Source organism: Zophobas morio, unplaced genomic scaffold (assembly GCF_036711695.1).
Source record: "Zophobas morio isolate AGI-343-1 ecotype UQ-CSIRO unplaced genomic scaffold, CSIRO_AGI_Zmor_V1 ptg000044l, whole genome shotgun sequence".
NCBI lineage: Eukaryota > Metazoa > Arthropoda > Insecta > Coleoptera > Tenebrionidae > Zophobas > Zophobas morio.
In genome coordinates this window covers 2727445-2751533 of record NW_026972149.1, presented here as the reverse complement: position 1 = coordinate 2751533, position 24089 = coordinate 2727445, and the positions used below count along the sequence as shown (strand labels likewise).

Sequence of the window (24089 nt, the reverse complement as noted above, 5' to 3'; positions counted from 1 at the left end):
ACCCACTATACTCAGGTCAGAAAGGAGAGGTTCACTTGATCGGAAAAGGATGTAGGTAAGCGAAGAAAAATGTTGCTTTTTCGCTTGCCGGGCGAGTGCCATTACCACTAGACTACGGAGGAGCTTATCTTTCTCCGCTTACCATATGCTACTTAAAAACGATATACGACTGTTTTTTTTGTTTGTGAGAGCTTGTAACAAAGTAAAGTAACCCGAACAGAGTATTGCTTTCGTGGTGTTAAGATGTGTGGAAGTTCACAAAGAACGTTACGTACTTCCGAAAACGCTGCGAATGGAGCTTTAGATAAAAAGCATGTTTCGGCGAGTTTGGGATACGTGACAGTTTTTGTTGGAAAGCCTGTATATGTTTTAACGTGAGAATTAAGTTTAAGCGTAAGTCCAAATTTAATATTGGATAAAGATTTGAATGGTTAAAGAAGATTTAAAGAAGTTTTTAATAAAACGGCGTAATATCCTTTGGAAAATTATGAACAGATTTGCAGTATAGTATTATAGATAAAATCCAAACATAAGCTCGTAGATATTTTTTATGAATATATGGATTTTCTGAACACAGTCTAAGTAAAATATCTTCGCGTAACTTTACGTGTGTCTTTCAAACTTATAATGTATATGACACACGAAAATCGATTTTAAGCTGTAAAAGATCACGACAAACCGCTAAATCTGAGCCGTGAACTTTTATAACCCCAGGACACTGTGTCGTGAAAAGAAGTTTACATTTTAAACGAACGATCAGAATGTGCTTAATTGTAGAATCTCATTTAATTTTGTCCTTTATGGAATGAAATGTTTTAACAATAGACATACTGTTACCAAATTCGCAGTTATTGAGTTCCTCCAGAATATTGTATTCAAATCAAGAACATTCGTCGTTATTCGTATTCATCGTTACCCTTCTCTTTACTACACTTTAGTTTTGGGGACTTCTCTGCCGCACTTCAAGGGTCTGCTACGGCTGAATTCTTGCACACATAAGAAAATAAAGATATTTTATAACTTGAATAGAGGAAAAGGATCATACGATGGTAATGTTTGGAAAGTTGGAAAATGCTGTCACCGACGGATCCTCGACGTATTTAATTTAGAGAAGTAATAATTCTGCGTCGATATTCAAATATTTTAGTTTGATGTGAATTCATCGAGGACATTTCTCAGTGCCTACATCAAACAGAAACTTTTTATTCCGACATCAAGAGAACGTAGTTTTAGTACAAAGTTGTAACAAAGCAAATTTTATAACCCGCCAAGCGCCGTAAAAGTCGCAAAAACGCGTAAATCAGCAGTTGAAAATACTGTTATAATGTCATTTACAATTATCACCAATTCAGTTAAATAACAAATACGTTTTTCTAGTTCATCAGTCAGGTTAAATAATAATCGTGATTGCAGTCGTACATTAAAAACAAACTAGTGTGTTAATGCGAACATTATTCACATATTATCCGCATTTCCAGCTTTTATCATTATTAACTTAATAGGTAAATGGATCCACATAAAGTTGTATGAAAATTTGGCGTAAATGGAATTTGAAAGGGAGAATTAAAGGCAGGCATTCTAATGGAAAATAAATCTAATAACCCTGGACAATTACCCTCACGTTCTTCCGTAAATTTAATAGCTGACCGAGCTTGTCGTGACTTTTTTTGACACACGAATTTTTTTTCTAATGTTTCAGACCTCCAAGATTTTTAATAAATCCCTCTAATTCATTATTTTCCTTTAATGTCCAACTTTCTAAATTATAAACCCTCATAAATCTCTAAATAAAGGGAAGAGCATATTATTGACGCCACAGGCAGAAAAAATACGACCTACATCGTCGTGTTTGTTTACCTATTGGCGGTCTAAGCTTTAAAGAATAGAAAATTCGTGCTGCATGGATGGACGCTATATTTTTTGCTCAAGGGTTAGAAACTTCTATTATTAACTCTATGAAAGTTTCAGACCACATTATCTGATTTATTATTTAAAATTTACTGTTTATAGAACTTATTGATAAATGCAATTCTTCTTGAGTGCAGCACGTAACTGTTTAAACTGCAGGAAATTGACAATTAGATTTAATTTGAAACAATTATGACCTAATGAATTCAACCTTGTTTTGGAGCGAAATGTACTAAAAAAATAACGTATTTGCGCGGTACGTTTATCTGGCCATAATGCAACCGAACAGTTTTTCAATGTCGCTAACATTGTTGCAATGTAAAACATTGCAGTCAGCTTAACGTGACTTAAAACTGTATTTTTCATGTTTAATTTGCTTTAATCGTGTCTCGTCGGTCCGAATAGTAGAGTGTGCAACGAATGCATTGTTGTTGTTGTTGTGTGATGTACGTATTACGAGCTGAAAATCTTGAAGGTTCAATTAAAAATGTAAGTAACTGGTGAATTCTGATTGGTCACATTTTACAAGTTGTGTGTACTTTACTATTATTTCGCTAATTGTAATTGTTATAAAAATAGAGTGTGTTTATAAGTTCAATTAGGTCCAAAACGTAAGATTGGAAGCATCATCTTAAGATTTTTCCCAACAAAGTTCTTCAAATTTATGAGTGTTTACTCTAGACCCAGTTTTTTGAAAAAAAAAAAAAAACAAATGTGCTTACCCAACGAAAGAAAGCTCTCATCTGCGTTAAGGAGACAAAATCAATCAAATTTCATTTTTTTTTAACGCAAATGCTTGCTATTTGAACGTGCTAATAGTCGAATTATGTCGAAATGTAGCATGTACTGAGAAAATGAGAATACATTTTTCTCGTTGGTTATCTGCTTTAAAAATAATGTTCATATTGTCCGCCCGCACACGATAGAATTTATCCAGCAAAATTTGATAATGATGTCATCAAGTTTTTGGACGGGATAAGCAGACGAATTTGGATTAGCGGTCTACAATGCTTAGGTTTTGCAGTAAATTGTAAAATGTGATACAATTCTGATGGTTTTGAGTGTAAGTTTAGGGAAGGAAAAAATAGGTCCCCCGTTTCTTTCTTTCTGCCTGTTTATGGTTGGTTTGTGATTTTAGTACACAGATAATATTCAAATTTATTGGACTCAAATTTTATATGTACTTTAGGAATATCGTGTACCTAGATGTAATACGCAAACCAAAATTTGTTCAATTACCCCCACCAACAATTTGGTACGTATCTCAAAATTTTACATAGAAAAGCCAATTAAATTTTGTAAAATAATATAAAGTAGTCCAAGAGCTATAAGGTTATACGACCATCATAAAAGTAGTTGACCGCAAATAAATACCCCCTTTGTGTGGTGCGCACGAAGCTTACCGATTGGCAATAAATCGTTTTCTAAACATTTCTTGCTTAGATTTAGATATTTAGTGAAAACCGCCCCTGAACGAAACGAGAACAGCCTTTTCTATTGTAAACAACTTAACTTCGACACAAACGGATAATTTTATGATGGTCATATAAGCTTATAGCTCTTGGACTACTATACTTTTATACTTGTGATTTATGAATACGGCTGCTTTTTTATCCTAGATATCTAGATTTTTGAAAAAAAATCAAAACTATAACATTTTGTAATTTAACTTAGAACTGCAAAACCGAATGTTCTGAAATTTTACAAATCGCTAATCAGAATTTATCTCTTTAACCCCTGTTCCAAAAGCTTGATGACGTCAAATAGATAAATCCTATTTAAAATATTGTTACGAAAAAAAACCCATACGCAGCCCCGGTACGACGCCCATGGCTCTTCTAGTATGGATGTGTTCATTCTGGTATGTACGGCGGTGATGACTCATCAGACGGTGAGGCGGCGTTCGCTGACGAAAAGCCTGGAAGCGGAAGTCGCGATCGGCAACCGAGAAAACCCTCGAAGCGGCGTTCTATAGATGATATGTCCTTTGGCAAAATCAGTCTTGTCCTGGCAAGTGCCAGCCCCACCCACCCGCCCTTCGTTTTCTTAGAGAGTAGGTGATTTGCCATAATCAGTCTTGTCATGGGCAAATACTAACCCCGCCCACCCGCCCTTTATTAGCTTAGAAGGTATGTTATTTGGCAATATCAGTCTTATCTTTGAAAATACTAGCCTCGCCCACCCACATTTTATTTTTTTAGAGAGTAGGTCATTTGCCAAAATCAGCCTTATTTTGGCAGGAACTATATAATGATCGTTTTCCGGGTTGGAACCGTGTTAATTGAGTTTTTGGGCTCAACGTTTCGCACACTTTCGTAAGTGGCATCTTCAGGACCAGGGTTAAGAATAAGGCAAAAGAGCACCGTCGTAATATTTCCAGGAACTATATATGTTTAAATAGAGGCCACCGTCGGGAACGATGATTATTCAGTCACTCTAGTCCACGAGAGTACAGTCAAGTTGCGTCGGAATCATTTTGTACATAATCGCTGCATAATAATCAGTCGCGTAATTATAGTTATTAAGAAGTAAATTGTTGAGTTTAACCACGCCGATTTTATTCACCGATCAACGCAATAATATAATAACTCTATGCTTTAGTTTACAAATGCATTAATATTTTTTTAATTAATTATACAAGGTGAGTAAAAAAAGTAATGCATTAGTTCATTTTTCTACTCGACTAAATAAACTTGGACCAATTTTTTTTCAAGAATTTGAATGTTTAAGATGAAAAATTAGACGGATTCGTAAATTCAAGGTATAAAAGTGTCATTTTTAAAAATTGTAAAAACTGCAAAATTCTAAAATTTTGGTTAGCATTTCACGATATTCCTAAAATACGTCTATAATATTATAACGTGTGAACGTGTGAACCTGTGTCGCTGTCTCCTGACTCCTCGCTCTGAAAATAAGTAATCTTAACCAAAATTTAAGCTTCAACATGACACGAGGTGGTGCTAAAGCTAAAAGTGATGTCTTGTGTGACGTAAACTGCGAAAGTTTAAAACACTTTATCAAAAAAATCGTCGAAGATGCTACGAAAAATCTTCTCGATAAAATCGCTGCCCTAGAAGAACAGGTGAACGAATTAAGAACAGCAAATAATCAGCTAACGAAGGAAATCAACATTAAATTTAACAAAAGACGATGTGATGATGAATATTCGTCCTTGGACAATTCTAATGTCTCCACCGAGACGGTTATCTACAATGATGATACCCTGCCCCACAAAAACACCTTAGAAAACAACGGTGTAAAGAATAGCAAGAAAAATTCCGCTAAATCAAGAAAAATAGTGACAGGATGTGCAAATAATGAAGTTACGGACTCAGATTTCGGCGGACCCAAACCACAGTTATGGTTACATTTATTCAGGTGTAATAAGGACACCACCGAGGCGAAAGTGGCGTCATATCTCAATAAAAAGCTTCCCGACCAAAAGTTTCAGATCTTTAAATTGGACTCTAAAGGTGTGTATAAATCCTTTCGTATCAACACGGACTATGATGATATTATCGTGAAACAACTGTACAGTCCAGAATTTTGGCCTTCAAACGTCGAAGTCCAACGCTACAGGTTTTTTCACGAGAGTAAACCAAAATTTGACACCAGAACCTCATCGTCATCAGGAGGACTGTGATCCAAATCAGTTGAAAAAGTACTCAACCAATTCTAACATTAAACCTGATCTTACGTTCTCTTCATGTTCGTCCCTAACTGGTAGTAAACAAGTAACCCAAGAATTACAAGATAGCCGAGAAGTACCCATATTGAAGTTGACTGAAATTTTGTTCTTCAATATCCAATCAATTAGGAATAAAATGGATCTGCTTGAATCCCTTCTCCTGAAGAATAAAATATTTTTTTCAGTGCTGTGTATTAGTGAACACTGGCTGTTAAAACAAGAGTGTGAATCTCTTATTATAAGCCAATACAATCTGTCTTCATACTTTGCTAGGACCTATGGATATGGAGGATCGCTGATTCTCACTCACAACTCCCTTATTTGCAATAACATCCCTGAAGTCACCAACTTGTCGCAGGAAAAAGTATGTGAAATGTCGGCAGTGTTTATCCCTGCATTAAATTTGACTGTTCTTTCCATATATAGAAGTCCCTCTGGTAAGCACTCTGATTTCCTGATAATTTTGAATCAAGTGTTGGATTTATTATATGACAATAGGAAAAGTTTACTTATTGGTGGTGACTTTAACTCATCATTTACTGTACCAAATGAAGATACTCGTAACTTAACTAACTTGCTGCTTAGTCACGGCTTAAGGCCACATGTTAATTTTCCTACTAGATTAGGAAATGGCTTAGATAACATTTTCACAAATCTAGATATGTCACTAGTTAGGGTTACTAATCTTAATACAGGTATATCTGACCATAGTGCTCTTAGTCTACAAATTATAACTGAGACAAACTTATTAAACAAAAGTAAAAAAGTTTCTAAATCGTTTCGCCCTTTTACAGGCTTGGGTAAAACTATGTTTTTTAATAACCTAAAGAAGTTAGACTGGACCTTTATAACTCTAGATAATATAAATATTAATAGCAAATTTAAAAAATTTATTGATGTAATCTATGCTGAATATATAATATGTTTTCCAAAAAAAACATACTCAAAGGTAATAATAATTGTGATAACCGAGCTAAGGTTAAGTGGTTTAACTATGAGTTACAAATCATGCGAAGTAATTTGTTATTTCTGGACGATTTGTACATATGTACAAAAAATAATTTAATTAAAGAATATAAAACATTGTATAGAAATATGTATCGCAAAAGCATAGAGAAAGCAAAACGTGAGGCGAATAATAAATATATAGGTACTGCAGTAAATAAGTCTAAGGCTATGTGGGACGTAATAAACAGTAAACGAAATAAAAATAATTATAAAAATTTAGACAGCGATATCTCACCTGATGTTTTTAACAATTATTTTAATAATATCGCCAATGATATACTAGAAAATGTACCTGACCCCAAATATGATCCTATAGGATTGATGTGTAATAATAATAATGTTTGTAATAATGTTACCAAGTATTTTCGTTTTACTGAAGTTTCTGAGAGCTGTGTGCGAGATGTTATTACAAATTTAAAGTCGAGTAAATCTAGAGACATATATGGCTTCAGCATGGAATTAATAAAAAATGTGAAAGATGTCATCATTACGCCACTCACCAAATTAATAAATCTATGCATACAAAACAAAACTTTTCCTAAATGTTTGAAAACAGGGATTGTCATACCAGTGTTCAAAAAAGGTGAAATAAATGACAAGAGTAACTATAGACCTATATCCCTATTACCTGTCTTTTCGAAAATTTTAGAGAAAGTGTTATGTATACAATTAACGAAATTTTTTGAAGACAACAAAATCTTAGTTAAAAACCAATTTGGATTCCGTAAAGGGTGCTCAACATCTGACGCATTACTAAGTTTTATAGATCAAATTTCGGAAGTTTTTGAAAGTGGTAATTACTGCATTGCAACATACCTGGACTTAACGAAAGCTTTTGATCTTGTATCACATGAGACTCTTATTCGTAAATTATACGTATATAACATCCATCCAGATAGTTGCAGAATTATCAGTTCTTTCTTAACTGAACGCTTTCAGAGAGTTAGCCTTAAAGGAACAACATCGTCTGATCTTCCTGTCAGCCGTGGGGTTCCCCAGGGGTCGGTACTGGGACCTTTGTTATTTCTAATATTCTTTAATGACTTTCCCATAGAACTAAACGAAAATAATGTAATTCTATTTGCAGATGATACAACAATCAGTACTACCGACAAAAACTGCTATGAAATCCTGACCAGAAATCAGAGAGCGATATCAAAGGCTTCTGACTGGCTTTGTAGTAACGGGCTTGCACTGAATGAGGGGAAAAGTGTCAACATGTTGTTTTCCCTAAAAAAGTCACCAAATCTAGCTAATCTAACACTCTTACCAAATATTCAAACAACTACGAGATTCTTGGGAATCACGATTGATGACAAATTGCTTTGGAAAGAACATGGTGTCATATTAGCGAAACAACTTAGCAAAAATACATTTATGCTTAGAAGCCTTGCGAATCAAGTATCACAAGAAGTTCTAAAAATCGCTTTTAGTTCCCTCATTCAATGCTTCCTGCGATATGGAATCTTAATATGGGGTCACGCATCTTGCAGGCATTATCTATTCTCCATTCAAAGGAGAGCAATTCGGATAGTTGCCGGTCTACCATATCGAGCTGATTGCCGCCCTGCTTTTAGGGAATTAAATATTTTGACATTTCCGGCACTATTTATTTATGAATGTTTACTCTATATAAAACAAAATATCCATATCTTTGACAAATTTGGGGATTTCCATGCATATAATACTAGGACTAGGGATAAACTGTGTTTGAAGAGTATTCGCCTAACGAGAACGCAGACAGCTCACAGATACTTTGGTATAAAATTTTATAACTGTTTGCCGGCTGATATAAAAAATCTCAATCTTGTCAAATTTAAGAAGGTAGTTAAACAACTCTTGATAAACGATGTTTACTATGATTATGACGAGTATTTAAATCGACATTGATTGTAATAATTTTTGTATATGTTTTTTTGTGTTTATGTTTATATAAGTTGTGTTAGTTTGTTGTTTTCTGACGAATGTAAAACTGTACAGTTTGGGCACGAATATACATTATTATTATTATTATTATTATTATTATTATTATTATTATTATAACAATCAGTCCAGTAGTTTCTGAAATTATCGATCTAGTAGAACCGCTAACAGAAAACAGACGCCAGGGACATGAAAACGGGAAACCTACCTTTTCTCCTTTAGTATACTCTTAGAAAATAAAAATACATAATTGAATTTCAGTAACAACGACAATTTTTACTCCCTGAGGGCAACCTAAGGAATTATTGTTTTCTCTACGTTTCATGGACCTTAAAGTACGAAAAAATAGGTCTCCCGTTTTTGTCTGTTTGTCTGTCTGTCTGTCGTCTGTCTTCTGCCCGTGTCCATTTTATACATAAACTCCGAAGCTACTGGACCGACTGGTGTCAAATTTTATGTATATATTTATATAATATCTTGTAGATGGAAAAGCGATACACAAAATTATACGATTACAATTATGCAATATTCCTGTACTTGTGGGTTATGAATCCGACTTGTGTTTTTTTATCTTAGGTCTCTAACTTTTCCAACAAAAAATCCAAGCTTTACATGATATTTACTAAACGTGTGATAAAAATTCAGGGGGCGATAAAAATGAAGATCACTGGATTGGAAATTTATCATTTCGAAGAAACTGGATTTGTTGGAGTGTATTTCAGGGACGACAGAAGTTAACCTTAAACCAATTGATTTGAAGAGTAACCCAGATTTGCTTGCTTTTAAAACTAAGACATAAAACTTTATCGATTCTTCTTTGAGCTGTCTTTTCTTGAGAGATGGAGTCACATTTGATTCGACATAATTATGATTTGATGGATTCGTCACTAAGCGCTAACAACACATTCAGATTAATTCCCTTTCAAGGAAAGACCAGACGTTAGGGTCCCCAATCAGGGAGGTATGACAACTCGATTTTTCGTTAGTGTATTGTATTTTTTGAGTTATTCTTAGAGTTATTGTTGAGTTGGAGCGTTCCTCGCTGTGATTTAAATATTATTTATTGTTATAATTAACTTTAGTGCGGGGAGTACTGAGGCGAACCTATAATCTGAACAACTTAGTGATATTATAATGTTAAAAAAATAGAAATGTAACAAGCAAATGTACATTTAAAGACAGAAAATAGTTAATTTGTGTGACAATTGCATAGGGTTATTGTATTTATTTTCAGTGACGACACAAGCACTAACTGTCACACGTAAAGTATTATGTTTTACGACACTATTATCAATGCTTTTTTACGAAACTCTTCACCTTTCCCTGTTGGATTATCATGTCGCAGACATGTCACCGTACGGCGTAAAGTTAAAGATTTTAAAAGGTTTTTTGTCGATTTTTCTTAAGAGATCCCAGGTCGTCCTGCTGAAACGGAAAAGATCTAAGCGTATTATTGGCGAACCACACAAAGCTTACAGTATTTTGTGAAGATGTATTAATTTGTATTAAATTTCTTTTGTGAGAGTAACTTTTTGTAGTTGCGTGTTAACTCCAGAATCCGTGTTTATTTATGTTCTCCTTTGTTGTTAAACTCGTTTTGGAAGCGATGTGTGTGCTCGGTGTAAGACTTCGGTGCGTGAGCAAAGTGTCGGTTGAAACTTGTAGAGTGCTTAAACACTAACGAACATCAATTGATTAGTTGAAATAGTTAAGTGAAATGGTCAGCCGGCTCGGACATCGGTTCGTCCGGTTGAAAAAAACTTTCAAAGCATCTGAAATTTTCAACAAACGGGAAAAGTACGAAATAACGGCCACAAAGCACGACGCAAACCTTTTCAAGTAGGTATAAAATTACGTTGAGTGTATTTCCTTTTAGCGACTGTATATACCATAACGTCCGAGTTGTTTACCGAGTGTGATGTCGAAAGTGTATTCAGGGGCGGGCCAAGGGGATCGAGGGCCTGCATTGCAGAGGAACGCTTTTTCGCACCAATAAAAACAATCCTTCTTTGTACAGCAAGACAGCAACGTGTACTTTTTTAAAAATATGCGAAATTACTTCACACTTTTTTTTTTCTGAAATTGGCACGAATTGGGACACATAGAAACGAAATCGTGATACAATTGGAAATTAATAAACAGGTTTGAAAGAAATTGGTTTCAGTGCAAGTAATAATATTTATTTAGTTATCATCACTATGACAGGTGATTTACTATAACCAGACTTCGGCATGACGGAAGTGATGCTCATACAACTTCGGGAATTCTTAATAACAATTACTACTTTTTCTAGGTTTTTCTGAGTTATGCGAGTTCTCCTAGATGTTAAAATGCTTTAAAAATTAAAAATGACTGTTCAACATCACAATTTTCGTGTTGATTTTGATCAGATAAAAGCTTTGACAAAATTAATTTGAATGATGACAGTTTTAATAAAGCGTGGCAATATCAACTTTGTCAAATGCTTGAATAACATTCTATTAATAAAATTTGAGTATAAAAATGTGACGATGTTGACAATCTAATTAAACGTAAGAAAAAAAAACAAGAAAAACCTTTTTCTTTAAACTCGTACACCTGCTCTCCGAGCTGACTAAACCGTGTTGGCCTCACGTGATCTTAGTTCAGGGTCATGCGGATAGCGCGTGCGTGAAGTCAGTTGAAGGTCAGGCGGTATTGTGTACGTTTAATTAATTTCGCGGTAAACTTAAATAAGTTGTTCCTATTATTGTATGCGGTATTAAAAGTTTTTGAAAGATCTAAAAATTAAACTAGATATCCAGCTTAATTTCAGTTTTGCGAAAAACTGAAATTAAGGTTGGTTCTTGTGGGCGCGCTGTATTCCGGAGTCGTCTCCCCCCCATGACTTGAGAAGACGCGACGCAACATTTAAAAATTCCAGAAGTTGTTACGGTTTTAATAAGCCACGTATTTCAGTTAAATGTTGTCATGAATGCGAAATAATATTTAGTGCTTTCGCCGGGTAAAATATCCATTAGCGCTAGCTCAGACATTCCGGGCAGCGGCAGCGGTTTGGTCCGGCCAATCTCCGGTGGTGCCTGGGACTGCTCTAGCATAATGAAATCAAAACAAACCGATCATTTCGCCCCTTGTATGCCGTTCGGCAGAGACATTAATTGTGGGCCTAACACTGCCAACTTTCTCTGACACATCAGGTGAGTAATGATTCTGTCGGAATCTCGATCGCTAGACAAAACTTCCCTAAATCCGTTCTAATAATTCCAAACAGGCAAAACACCTAACTACACCGCTATCCACGGGGTTGCGAACGGCCACCGCGCGATCGATTTCGGGTCTCGAAAAATGGGCGGCAAAGGTGATGCAATCAAACAACTATATAAAAATTCAAAATTTATATTGTTATTAACAATGGAAACAGGTTGAGATAGAAAAAGCATTTTACATTAAAAATATACTACTATTCACAAATTTGGGGAAAAAATCTACAACATTAATAAAATAACAAGGGGCCTAAAACTGAGCTTTGTGGAACGTCATTGTCTGAAGAAAAATGCTCCGAATGAGTGGAAAAGTGCCACCAAAAACACCGTTTTTGAAATAATTCAGCACGAATACCAAAATATTTTAATTTGTCTAAAATTTTTTATAAGGACTTACTAGAGGGTGTTGGACAAATGCAAAAACATTATAAGTCATTCTATAAATGGGACGCAAATTTGGGAACACTTCGTAATTTGGACAGTTTTCAGTAATGCCTTTATCTTCTCCTTTTTGCTTTATTCTTTAAATTTGTGTCTATTTATACCTTTTTTCTTTTCAGAAAAATAACTTTTTGAATTTTTGCGCAAATTGCTGTTTTTAATATAAAAATGAATTCAATTTGGTCAAGTGCACTTTGACACAAATGGGTGATGTATATACTTTTTTTTCTATATATATATATATTTTTGGAATGCCTGCACTTTTTAGCAGAATTTTTCTCTTTAGTTTAGTTTAGTACGTCTTTGTCTCACTTCATCCTAATCATCTCGTTTGTCGGTTATTAGAGCTTTTACTGTAATTTTAATCAATATGTTTCATTTTCTTTTACAAGTTTTCTTTTACGTGTTTTCTATAATTTTAGAAAATACAACAATTCTTCACTTGTTTCTTTGTGTTGGAATTTTTGAACTTGGAAACTTGTTATTTTGGCGTTTTGCCCTATTCATACTTTTTTTTAAACTCAGCAACTCTATTTTTAGAAACGATCCAACTTTTACTCAGTATTGAGAAAATGTAATATTTTGTTTCCGTTTTTCTTATCCTTGCATTAAAATCTCCAGAGATATTATATATTTTCATATCATTTCGCAAAGTCCACGTCTCAGTTTGTTTGCGATTATACATTCTGGCTATTTTCTCTGATTTATACAATATTTTAACGTGTGAGCATTTTTCAGTTGAGACCTAACAAAAAAAAAAACATCAGGGCATTTAGTCAAAAAAGCAACCGTATATTAAATTTTTTGTATTTCAAAATTTATTAGTTTCTGATTCTTGTAGACCTATTTGAATGTCTTTCTCTAACTTATATACAAGGTGATTTCGAAATATATGCAATAATTGTAACCGTGTCATCATGTATGTAGTAATATGAAAATTTAGAAAAAACAAATTAAAAGTCGAATGTGGCAAAACCCCCATGAACACCCTCGTTTTTTCTGTTGAATTCAAATTATATTTTGGTGTGTATATGTTTATATGGAAGATTAACATATATAGTTGAACATCGCCACTTCTTCAAAATAAAGACGTTATTATTATTATTAATAGTCAAACTTGTTAATGATATCTAAGTAGAAAATACCTATCAAGCAATATTAGCAATCATATAAAATAGTTCATACGGACACTCGATAAAGAGTGAATAGAGCAGGCCCTGAAAATAAATAGTCCTTAGTGACTAACGACCTTTTCTAGACATTTCATTATCTTTCTTGTAATAGGTCCGAGTGCCTGCCGAAAATGTCATTAGTCAGTGATGTTGTTGTCACGTTAATAAAGTCGTCGTGAAAATTTCGGCTGCTGAGTAAGATTTTTATTTACATAACGTTGATTGTAATCTAACTTTCTGCTTTAAAGTCTTGGAGATGGTATAAAGTTATCATAGGTACAGTCCCCTCAAATGGACACAGTATTTTGTGGATTATGAGCTTATCATATTTAAACATGGTAAATAATATTAATTATGTTTAAAAATTATTTAATTATATTGTGAAAATTTATAGCAATCGTTTCGAAAATGTCCCCAAAATTTAAACATTATCGAGTAAACGAATCACGGAACCCGATAAATAAAAACTGAAGTCGTACTTACCCCGTTTTCGGTCCTTTTCGGAAAAATATCCATTTTCTTTCGTGTTCACAGCACACACAGAGCCTTACTTTTAAGCCAAACCGGAGCTCCGATGTTGCTGGCATCAGGCCGAAATCTAAATTGAACACAAGGGGCCGAAAAATGTGACCTTTGCTCAGGTAGCTCACGTGAGAGTGACGTCATCGCACGTCACGATGAGATTTCAAAAATTATTTTTCATATTTTGGCCGGGAAATTACACATTTTCAGGGTTGTTTAAACAAATATTATAAATAATATTAATTGTGTTTAAAAATTATTTAATTATATCGTGAAAATTTATAGCTTTGAAAATGTGTTGTGGACACGAACAATAGTGGATATTGAAATTCTAAAAGTTCGTTATATTTGATATTGTTAATTAAACTAATTTCTACGTGACATTCTTTCGATGTATTAAGATAAATAAACACTCAAGAATTCACGATATGTTTCACTGTACTTTAGGAGCGAAGGAAGTTCTGTTGAAACAACTTTTGACAACTTTTTTAAAGATGTAGGTTTAGTTCATTAAACCAAGATCGTAGCATCAGAACAGTATATTGCAGGATTGGCTTAACAGGGCCTTTTATGTTTAACGAAGTAAATTTTTAATGAATTCACTCAAATAACAACAGAAACGTTTGTAGATCAACCGCTAGCGGTTTGTGTTCGCAATATTATCAGTTGCTTCCTGTTTTCCCTTTAAGATCGCTCCACAGAATTAATTTTTTAGATATTGGTTAGTGAGTGGCCGCCTGCATCGTTTAATTAAACATAAAATAAATAAAGAATTTCCTTGCGCTGATTGATCCGGATCCTGCTCTGATTAAATTCAAGACACGTGTACGGAACAACCCTAATATTTTTGTTGGCTCGACAAAACCGAATATATTATAACTCAATACCTCTTAGCCGCAAGCAGTTCGACGTTCTACTTAAATCATTTCTGCAACCGGACCTTTATTATCTTAATGTCGGTATATTCCGGAATTCCAGGATCGCGCAACTCGGTTCGTGATTTCACTACAAACGTTGTGGCCCTATTTAGATTTTATGCTCCGTCCGTTTTCTTCTGTAAATTGCATAACTGCACACTCGGACAATCGCCGCAACAAATCCAGTCTGATGCTTTATCCGAACGTTTTTCTTCGCAACTGTAAATGTGCGTTTTATTCTCGAAATGTTTACAAGATCGTGTAAATATGCTAATCTGAAAAGTTTCGTCCTGTGCTGTCTGAAAGAAAGGAGTTTCATTTTTACAGAATGCATTAAGTAGAGTTCTACCACGGATTTCACTGAAGTCTTTTTTTAGCACATTTAATAGGCTTATCGTTCTATAATTCCTGCACTCATCCGTTTTATCTTTCATTTTAAAGAGAGCCATGGTCATTGCTTCTTTCACTCAACTTACACAATAGAATCGTTCACACATGATCTACCACAAGCGAGTGATCGAGATGAATTTACTTATCTTTAAATAAACATAAGTATTGGAGATTTTTCTTCCAGAAAAATCACCACATTTTTTAATGTGTCAATTCTGAAAATATCCCACGTTGCTATTGAAACAACCGTAAAGTAGTTTTTCACGAATCCAAATCTGAAGACTCACCTTGAGGTAGCCACGATTTGTCTGTATAGCAGAACTCGTAAATGAACACCGGACAACTTCGTCTTATTATGGCAGGACTTCTGCCGCTAACGTATAGCGCACCAATCTGAAGTCGATTTCAAAGGGATCATCGTTCCCATGTTGCCTTAGGACCTTTTCACCGGACGCGGTCCCTAGATTTTACAGATGGGCTTTGTGGAAGCTAGGAAGAGACGGCCGGCCTCGGGCCAGTGAGCTCAGCCAGGTGAAACCCCTTCCCCGGAATTCGAGGATGTTATCCCTTATCCGCAGTGTAGTTATGCCGCGCTAATGACACGGCCCCACAGCGTGTTCCCCCAATTAACCATTCCCATGCTCCCTCGAGTTCAACTCAGCATTCTTCCTGGTGTAGCCACCACCGGAAGGCTCGCTCTGTCACCCACCCCGAGAGCCCAGTTCCGCGGCATCCTTGTTCGACACTAATGTATCGAAGATCAATACCAAGTAGGAGGCAGGTGTTGTCCATTTAACTCATTTAAGTCTTTCGTCCAGGTTGAATGAGTAAAGACTACTGTCACATATTCTTTAAGGATTGAGTAATGTCTGTCCTTGAAAGATAAGGTCTAGGCAGTACCTAGGATCCCAGAATCTTTACACTCACTACCCGAACTGCTTCCCTTGTACAAGGTATAGTTTCTTAGAGGGTGAGGATCCGGCGTCCACTTTCACCCATTTGGGGATGGCAGTAGATACTGATAAACCGTTGCTATGCTTCATTGATTTACGACTGTCAGCCGATTGGGACTTTAGGCAAGATACACTACCGGATCGATTCAAGACTGAAAGATTACAGCCGTGAGATATACTTATCTACTTGAAAATGCCAGTTTTGTCTTGGGACTGGTTGGTGGCCCATTCTATGATTTATGCATCGCATTCTAATGGGAGGATACTCTTGAATGTCACCCTAGATGGGAAAACTGACCCTTTTGATAGAGTTGTGTTAACCATCAAGCTTATCTTTATCTTTAGCCTGAAAGATTACAGATTATGTTTTCGTTTTATCGACCCAGTGATCTTTGGTAATTTACCGAAGGAAATCATAACATGATCGTCTTTCGGAGGTCAAAGAGAGCTAGTTGGATCAGTAGTGGAAAAATTTTTGCTTACCTCGCGAAAATCTCTCCACGTGATATCCTGCAAGTCTTGAGTTTATCAAAAGGGCCGATCTTCAGTTTAAAAATTGCTCTTTATGTGGAAAGCCCTTTTCGATGGATTTTCGAGACTTGGTGTTCGATGTAATAAATTTGAGACAGAGATTACATTTCTCCTTTTTGTTTTATACTTTACATTCAATTGGAAATTATTTCCAATTCTTAATTTCACACCTATGAAAATGATAAAAGAGCCTAGGGTAGAACAAAATATTTTCGAACGTCCTATCAAACAGGAATGATCTAAAATTAAGTTACGGTCCAGTGAAAACCACACCGAAATTGCAAACAGTTTATCAATTTTAATTACAACGTTGCCTTGTTGTACATAGAATTAATCATATTAACGAGTAGATAATGAATTTAATTGGGGTTTTAATTTAAGATAATTTTGATAATTAACTGATATAATTCACAAGAGGACGGGAAAAGAATAAGAATCTTTTAAAATTAGAGTTAAACCTCCAAAGTCAAATTCTAAATGCCCTTTGCATTTTGTTGCACTTCTATGCACGCACAAAAAAATTCAAAACACATCTAATTTTACCCTTCGATGTGATAATTAGTTGATTAATTAGTCAATTAGTATTCATCGAAGGGTTTAATTATCCTGATTAGCGTTGCTCGTTGTAATTAAGGAAATCGATGGCGGTTAATTAGTTTTTTGTACTAATTGTTGATAAGGAAAAAAGTGGAGAATAATAAATATTGAAAGTTGAAAATTTATCTGGAAATTTTCGATTCCGATGTCATTAACTCGTTTGAAGCAGTGGAAACGAATCAGTATCAGCGGCGTAAACTTTATCGATTTGAAATGGAGTCGACAAATTAAAACCAAGGTTGGCGCGTTGAGGTGCTGTAAGTAAATTCCAATATTTGTCTGAATTCTTACCCAAAACAATTTAGCGGTAACAATCACTCTAAATAATATGTTTACAAACAGAATCATTTCTAATTAAATGAATTTCGTCGAGAACTGTTTACGAAATCTTTGAATAAAAGCATTTCCCCTCAACTTTCTTAAACTGCTTGAAATTTATTTAAGTGCAGTTTAAACGAGGAGTGAGCCGAACATTTTAAAAGCGTAATTTATGTCATAGGTCTTTACTGGGACCCGTAATTTTTCAACTTACAATAACAAAATCAATTTACTGTTCCGAACACAATTTGCTGCAACTGTACCAATAAATTATCTATTTTAGTCTTTTAATACTTTGACAATGAAACGCAAACTAGTTCGATAACGAATTTTATACGAAAAAGCACCCCAAAAAATTCCTCCTACAAGTATTAAAATGTTGATTTCTTTTTACACGTAACATCGCGAACCATTTGTATTCAACTTTTTCTTTTAATTAAAGCTCTGTGCAATGATTACATTTAAAATTACGACCTCATATCAGCCGGTTCTGCTTAAATCCGCAATGATTCTTCTGCTTAATTTCAGTGCGCGGTCTTCATGAGTTTATTCAACTGACATCCCCTTTTAAATTTTAAATATATTCGTTTAATCATCTGCAGAAATCGATTACACACGAAAAAATATTTCACAACAGTCTGTTTTTTTATGTTTCCTCACTGATGTTATAGATATCATCGTAATTATTTATAAACACTTTCAGTTGCAATTAAAAATAAAAACAACTTTTTGCAGGTTATCATTCGTTCATTCATGTTTTCGTTCATCGTTAAAAGTCAGTACGAAAGATTATTATGATATTTCGATATGATAAATAAATAAAAAAGTATATTTTATAATAAACAACAATTGACAATACATGGATATTTACTTTAAATAACCCAATCATCATCATAATCATCATTTTGTCAAAAATATAAATGCAACATATTTTTGGTTTTTATTATTTTTTAAGAGAAAATTAATGACTTCGCCGCGGTACGTGTTTAATTTATGTAAATTGACAGCCCAGAGTTAAAACTCCATCCGTGCATCCCTGGGTCGACGCACTCTTTTTTTTGTAGTTTTATGAACAAGCAGCAGCCACGCCCACCTATCCCTTCTTCGTTCCAGTGACTACTTTTAATATTGTTCAGTTCTAGGTTAACAAGTTTTAGTCCCGCCCACCCACCCTTTTTTTCCTTAGAATATATAGAAAGTAAAAACTCTTACATTAAACTTACTGCGGTAAAAAGGACGAGTGAAGGGCACAATGTAACAAAAATTAGTTCACAATTCAAACAATAAAATGATTTCTTTTGTGTGTTATGATTGGAAATTTTCGACTTCGCTTAGAGCGGTGGTTGTTTGCGTATAATTCGTCCACTGAGGTGCAACATCGTCAATGGAAGCCGACTTTTCAAAGTGGGAATTGCTCAAAAGATTTCTGACTAAGTTTGGGGCTTCGGACCCAGGAAGCAAGAGATAATGTGACCGTTTGGGTCTGGTGAATGAAAACTTTGTCGTTCAACGGCAAGCATCGCTGGATGCAAATAATTCTATATGTGGAGCAGAGGCCGGGTCTACTAGTGTCCGCCGAAAGCAGGGACGCTATATACCGGATTGTGGATTCTTACAAACTGGGATTCCCCAGTGGGTAAAACGTTCGATTCGACGCTACGCACTTGTATCTATGAGGGAAGAGGTTCCGGTAGTGTGAATATCCCTCGAGGCTTCAAGCTTTTCACATACTTTAATCGGTTCGGGAATGCGACATACTGCAGCCTCTCTCAGACTCCCGTTTTCGCCTCCTAAGTTTGGACCGAATAGTGTTGACGGTCGTAAGATGGAATGGGAAGAGTTAAACCCTGGATTCAAGACCCACCATGGTTTCGGCTGTAATGTACCCACAATGAAAAGTGGGTAGTGAAAATTTCGTGGATGGTGGTTTTTCTCACGGGGACTCCTTAAAGCTTAGCGACGGGTAAGAGTGATCCAGACACCCCACATGAACGACATATCGGGGGGGAATGGGAGTCGACAGCCGGTGTTCCGCGATATAAAGCAGGAATAGGTAGGGGTTATTGTTTATTTTAAAACTATACCGAATAAAATGAGAGTAGTGGCCCGAACTAATTACAGTTGTTTCCAATAAATTCTCGTCATTCCTGTGTGTGCCAAACAGCTACAAGAATTTCACAACTTTTATTCATTAAGTATATAATTTCGAACTGTAAAACTGTCGAAGTGAACGGTGGAATTCCGTAGTGAGATGTTCATTGGTTGTTCAAAATTGGGTAATTTTTACTTCCCGAGCGAGTTAAACGAGTATTGTGATCGAGTCCATCGGGCGACTGTCTGTCTGTCTGTCTGTCTGTCTGTCTGTCTGTCGGTCGGTCGTCCGTGTCTAGGGAAATAATCTTCGACCATTTTTTTTCTAATTCAATTTACTTAATTTTTACGCTTTTTTAAATAAAGAAGCTAATGGTTTAACGACTCAGTAGCGAGATGATTAAAGTTTTAACAGTGAAGGCATTTCGCTGCTTCAAAGGAGTGAAAATTAAAAATTCATCGGCAAATCGACGTCTGTTTTTCCCCAACAATTAATCGTTCATGAGCGTCGGAAACGCTTATAAGAGAAAAGAGTGTCAGACAGTAGTCTCTTTTTAATTTTTCGACCAGAATGGTTTATAGAAAGAACGTGCTAAGCTTAAAGTAGCTGCCTCGCCGCTATGTAGCTCTTGGGTTTATTTAGTTTAAGGGTCCAGATGCGTCCGCCTATTGAGCTTCTGCTTTCCACTATACACCATTAAGACCGGAATTCAATTTTCCGCATTTCCCTTGCATACGAATCACACCGATGAAACATATTTGTCTCGACAGATATCGTTTAATACCATTTGCTTTTCTAATTATTGTGGCTTGCTTTAAATTCGTTCTAGGCGGGCGATGATGGAAGTACAAAGATTGAAGTTTAAATTCTTAAGTATATGACGCCTCAACAATTGTTTCGTATTAGTTGGAAGACTTTCTTGAGATGAAGCTCAGTAACAGCTGGTACTTGATGCGGCGGTTGAATAACGAACAAGGAATGAAAATGGAGCATATGATGGTTACACCGACACATTTTCATTGTTACACGAGCGTCTCTGAAATATATGCTAATCAAAACAAAAACAATAATTTAGCAACATTCTCTCGCGTTTGTTTAGGTCTTGAAATCAAATAAACAGTAATTAGACGTATTGTGGGTTAGACTCTAAGCTAAATCAAACTTGCTCGACGTTTTAAGATTATTTTCCGTAATTACATATAACTGTCACGGCTACTACGTGCGCACTACAATATTATTATTATTATTATTATTACACTCAATATTTGGTCATATGTTTGGAAAAATTTTACAACTTACTAACAATGAAACTTACTTCTAAGCAAGTGAGATCAGAGTAGTTATATCTTTTTCAGAAAAACATTATTAAATTAAAAATTATAAAAAAAATTAGCGTTTTAATCAGGTTTTGATTGTACTGACAGTTAAGTCGGCGGTTGACGCGAATTGAAAAAGAGAGCTATCGTCGAGAGCCGAAGAAGAATTAGAGCTGTTTTATCATAACAGTTGTTGAGTTGATGGATTTTCGACCCAAAGTCATCAGTATCGATCCCTTTTAAACTTGATGCGAACAAACTGCGCCTTTGTCATTGTGTGAAATCTGCTACTCGGAGGTCAGATCAGATTAATTTTTACAAAAACAAATCGCCGACTAAAAGATTAAGCTCAAGATAAGCCGCTTAGAAAAACCAAAACATGCCAAGGAAATGCGTGTCGACTCTGTTTTTCATTGTCTGCTCCAATATATTTTTCATTTATTGTCTGGTTGCGAGACAAGAGATTGCTAAAAGAAAGGAGAAAGGTGTATTATTACTCGATATAATACAGACTAAAAGTCACAAGTTATAGCGCGATTAGAATAGTATAACGATATAAAATATTTGCCATAACGAATATTAATAAATAGCGTTGAAAAACAAAATTGGTTTTAGATTTTTTAAATAACTTGTTCGTTTATTTTTTTTTACATAGGGTAATAACAGATTATACAACAAAATTTTTCACTCCAACGGGTAATTTTTCCACCAATCCGGTGTATAGAAAGCAAATTAAAGTTAATTCGCGATTAAGTTTTAATTGAGGTCCGTTGCTAGGCAACGTGCATATTTTAACCAATCACGGGCTCCTATTCTACGTTTTAATCTTGTGTTAAATTGATCAACGATTAAATATTTAATTTACTTTCCGTAAACCGGCCCTAGATTTTGCGAATTTTATTTTTCGTAATTCAATCAATACAATAAATTGCTTCATTCATTAATTTTTTTTAGTTACCCTGACAGAGTTATAATATTTTGCATATTTCAGAGAGGATTTATTCGGCACAATTTTAAAATGACGCCATCAATTTTTTTGAAGCAGATAAACGAATAAATTTTTACTGACGGTTAACATAACCTTAAAACGTATGCACGATTTTAAAGCATTCACTTCTGAGATTTCAAAGTTAAATTGCAAAATGTCAAATTGAATTTTGATTTTTTTTATAAAAATCTAGATATCTAGGGAGGGTATGGCATTTTATAAAAATAAAAACAAATTTAATCTTGTGAGTTTTGGAGATGACGTCATCAAATTGTTGGTGGGGATGATTAGCCAATTTTTAGTTGGCGTTTTATCATCTACAATTCCTAATACTAATACAGAATTTGACAACAATCGGTCCAGTAGTTTTGAAGATTATCTGTCTTATAAAAATCCAGACAGACGGCAGACAGTCAGACACACGGAAACTGGAGACCTATTTCTTAGTACTCTACGGGTCATGAAAGGTCGAGAAAACATAGTAAATCGGCCGATGGACTCGATTACAACACTTCCTTAGCTTACGCTCGGGAAGTATTGAAAACAGTCGAAAATTGAAAGTACAAAGCTTGAAAATTTGAATATCGACAATTCGAAAAATCGAGAACTCGAAAAATCAAAAAGTCGCAATTGAAGTCTAAAAACTGAATAATGTAAAAATTGAAAAATCGAAAATTCGAAAAATAAAAAATAAAAAAAGAGAAGGATTGAAAATTCTAGTATCAAAAATCGAAAACTAGAGAAATCAAAAAATCCAAAAAAAAATCTAAAAACCGACAAAATGAAGAATGGATAAATTGAAAGTTGCAAAGCAAAAAAATTAAAATCCACAAACTGAAGAATGGAAAGATCGGAAAACTGTAAGGTCAAAAACCCAAAAGACGAAAATTTGAAAAATCGGAAATTTAAAAAATCGAAAATTTGAAAAATTAGAAAACCGAAAAGGAAACAGTAAAAATTCGAATATAGAAAAATTTGAAAATCGAAAAATGAAAAAATGGAAAAGCTGAAAAATCGAGAAACTGAAAATTTGAAAAATGGAAAAATCGAAAAGTTGAAATATCTAAAATTGAAGAGCAAAAAAATTGAAGTCCACAAACTGAAGAATGAAAAAATCAAAAAAACTGTAACGTCATAAACCCAAAAGACAAAAATTTGAAAAATCGGAAATTCAAAAAATCGAAAATTTGAAAAATTGAAGAATTGAAAAATTGGAAAATCGAAAAATGAAAAAATGCTAAAGCTGAAAAGTCGAGAAACTCAAAATTCGAAAAGTGGAAAAATCGAAAAGTTGAAATATGTAAAATTCGAAATAACGAAAAATCGAAAATTGAGAAAACGACGATTCCAAAAATTAGAAAGTCGGAAAACTGAAAAATGGGGAATTTGAAAAAGGGATTAAAATATTGGAAATTCATATTTCGAAAAATGAACAAATCCAAAATTGAAAAACCAAAAATGGGAAAATGGAAAATTCCAAAAATTGAAAAATTGATTAATCAAAAATTCGAAAATCGGAGATAGAATTTCGAAATCACAAAAACTCGACAAATCGAAAATCAAAAAACCGAAAATCGGAAAATCGGTAATTCCAAAAATAGAAAATGGATTAATCAAATATTCGACAAATAGAAAATCGAAAAATTATTCCTATGACTTTAAAGCGTTTATGAATTTAGAGCATTCGGTTCGGCAGTTTCAAAGTTAAATTGTAAAATGTTGTTATACAATAATAATTTTTTACCCCAACATCTGGATATCTGGGTTAAAATTTCAACACGGATTGATAAACCACAAGTGTACGAATATCTTATTTTATCAAATTCAAATAACATTTACTAATGACGTTATCCTATTACTGGTGAGGATGATTTGCCAATTTTTGGTTGACGTTTTACCATCTACACAATAATCCTAAAATACATATAAAATTTAAGAATAATCTGTCCGGTAGTTTTGGAGTTTACCTATCTAATAAAATACGGACAGACGGCAGACAGACAGACAGACAGACAGACGGAAACGGGAGACGGGTTATGGAAGGTCGAGAAAACTTAGTAAGTCGGCCGATGGACTCGATTAC

At 34.6% G+C, this 24089-nt stretch overlaps 1 protein-coding gene across 1 annotated transcript in view; it reads left to right on the top strand.

Moving 5' to 3' along the window:
* The first annotated feature begins 2192 nt into the window (after positions 1-2192).
* LOC135141293 (atrial natriuretic peptide-converting enzyme) overlaps positions 2193-24089 on the top strand; it is a 59442-nt gene continuing 37545 nt past the window's right edge. The window contains exon 1 of the mRNA XM_064072272.1: positions 2193-2397. The gene's annotated coding sequence lies outside the window, so the exon portion shown is untranslated. The remainder of the gene's footprint in view (positions 2398-24089) is intronic.